The following is a 2,685-nucleotide window of genomic DNA, read 5'->3' on the forward strand; positions in this document are numbered from 1 at the left end:
TTCCCTACCTGTGGGCATCCACTGGCTCTGGATTTGGGAGCAGATTCCTCACCTGTGGGCATCCACTGGCTCTGGATTTGGGAGCAGATTCCCTACCTGTGGGCATCCACTGGCTCTGGATTCTCGGGCAGGCTGGTTGGCTGCCCCTTTAACCTGCCAGGTGATGGGGCAGCTGATCCTGGAAAGGCTTCCCAGGCACAGAAAGGACGGGAAGGTCCTCAGGAACCAGCCTGACACACCCCCCCCCGGTGCTGCCAGGCAGGGTGAGGGTGTCCAGAGCCTGCAGGCAGCCGTGGGGCAGAGCTGGGGGCAGCTGTGCTGTGCCAGCAGCAGCAGTTTGGTCCCACTCTGCCCCTCTGCCCCTCAGATCCAGACCTTCAACGAGGCCTGTGTGATGGTGCGGAGACCGGCGCTCGAGCTCTTCGGGTACCTGAAGAGCACCAACTTCGCCCACCCCGCCGTCAGATACGTCATCTGTATCTTTGCTCGCCCCCTGAGGGTGAAGTTCAGGTGAAATCTGAGCAGCCTGTGCAGCGAGGGGGATGTTCTGAGGCGGTTCTGCCATCCTGGATCTTCCTTCCAACCCGGTTTGGCTCGTGGCACGGAGCCACAGAGGGCTGTCAGGGGGGCTCCTGATGCTCAGGGGGGTGGGATACAGGGAGGAGGATGGGATGTCACCCCTGCTTTGACAACCCCTGAACTCCCTGTGTTGCCTTTTCTGGGGGAAAAAAAAAAATGACAGCGAGGTGTGAGCTGAAGGGGTTTTTTTGGAGACTTTCCTTGACAGTCCCTACTGGAGATGGTGAGAGGGGGACAGGGAAAACCATGACCCTGTGCCACGTGGTTCACTACTGCTCCAGGCAAGGCTGGCTGGTGCTGCACATCCCCGATGGTAAGGACACCGCTGTCCCCTCCCAGGGGAAGCTGTGGGGTGGGACCTCAGCAAATCACCCTCTTTTTCCCCTGGGAAAAGGCTTATAAAGCACAAACCCCCTCCAAATAGCGTAATAATTACAGTTATTTTCACCTGCTCACTGACTCAGTCAGTCCCCAGCAGGATAAGGACAGGCAATAAACCCTCCCCTCTCCCCCTCCTCACCCCGTCGTTCTGACTGCAAAAAAAAAAACAAACCAAAAAAAGATAAAAAAAAAATGCAAACCAGCTGTTGTTTCCTTTTGCTCCCAGCTCATCTGTGGGTGAAGAACTGCAGGGAGCTCTTGCCCTCTTCCTACAAGAAGGAGCGGCTGGATCAGCCTCTGCAGGCCTCAGCCTGGCTCAAGAACTTCAAAACCTCCAACGAGCGCTTCCTGAGGGAGGTTGGTGGAGCCTGGCAGGTTGTTTTGCTGCCCCCACTGCCCCCCCCCACCCCCACCCCGTGCTGGAATTGGGGTGGAAGAGCTGGGAATGGCTGGTGGGGGTGGACGCTCCTCCCGGGTTCTTGGGATCCCACCCGACACCCACGGGATGGACAAGGGCCAGGTCCTGCTCTTCGGCCACAACAACCCCCTGCAGCCCCCCGGGCTGGGGACAGAGTGGGGGGCCAAAAAGGGAGCTGGGAATTGGGATGGGATTGGTGTCCAGCTCTGGGCCCTCAGCTCAGGAAGGACAGGGAGGGGCTGGGGCACGTCCAGAGAAGAGCAGCGAGGCTGGGGAAGGGTCTGGAGCACAATTCCTGTGGGGAGAGGCTGAGGGAGCTGGGAGGGGGCTCAGCCTGGAGAGGAGGAGGCTCAGGGGAGACTTCCCCACTCTCCTCAACCCCCTGAGGATTTTAAGGACAGACTGGATGTGGCACCAGTGCCACGGGCTGGGAACCACGGCAGGGTTGGAGCGAGGGCTGGGCTGGATGATCTCGGAGGGTTTTCCCAACCTGGCTGATCCTGTGATTCCATGAAAGAACCAGGAATCAGTTCCCCCCCCCCAGCCTGACCGCAGTTCCCTTCCCACAGATAAAAACCCAGAGGAAATACGTGTGGGGCAAACGGGAGAGCACCGAGGAGGGCAGACCTCTGGGGGAAGTGGTGGAGCAGGTGAGGAATAACCCGCAGGAATCATCCTGGGGGTCCCCAGCTGGTGCCAGGAGATCCCCCTGTCTGTGTGGGGAGCAGATTGCTCCGGAAAACGGGAGGGGTGGGAGTCCTGGGGAAGGGGAGGTGTTTCCCTGTGGATCAAAATCATGGGGGGATGTGATGGATCTGTGTGTGTTCCCTGCGTGTCCTCTGGGTCCCTGTCCCCTCTGTGTCCCCCTTGTCCTCTCTGTGTCCTCTGTGTCCCCTCTGTGTCCTCTATGTGTCCTCTGTGTCCCCTGTCCCCTCTGTGTCACCCGTGTCTCCTGTGTTATCCGTGTCCCTTGTGTGTCCCTTATGTCCCCTGTATGTGTCCCCTGTGTGTCCTAGCCCCCTCGGTGTCCCCACTCTGTCCCCTCTGTGTCTCCTGTGTTCCTGTGTGTCCCCTGTCCCTTCTGTGTCCCCTGTGTCCCTCCTGTGTGTTCCCTGTCACCCGTGTCCCCTGTGTGTTTCCCCTGTGTCCCCTGGGCTTCCTGTCCCCACTGTGTGTCCCCTGTGTCTCCTGTGTGTCCCACCATGTCCCCCCTGTATCCTCTGTGTGTCCCCTGTGTGTCCCTCATGTCCCCTGTGCTCCCTGTGTCCCCTGTCCCCCCATGTCCCCTGGGTGTCCCCCTGTGTCCC

General features: G+C 59.7%; 1 pseudogene; it reads left to right on the top strand.

The window, feature by feature from the left end:
• Nucleotides 1-367: 367 nt before the first annotated feature.
• LOC114072211 overlaps nt 368-2,685 on the top strand; it is a 6,049-nt pseudogene continuing 3,731 nt past the window's right edge.

The sequence above is a fragment of the Empidonax traillii genome, unplaced genomic scaffold (genome assembly GCF_003031625.1).
Source record: "Empidonax traillii isolate 1590-97213 ecotype Southwest subspecies unplaced genomic scaffold, ASM303162v1 scaffold2765:size18356, whole genome shotgun sequence".
Lineage (NCBI taxonomy): Eukaryota > Metazoa > Chordata > Aves > Passeriformes > Tyrannidae > Empidonax > Empidonax traillii.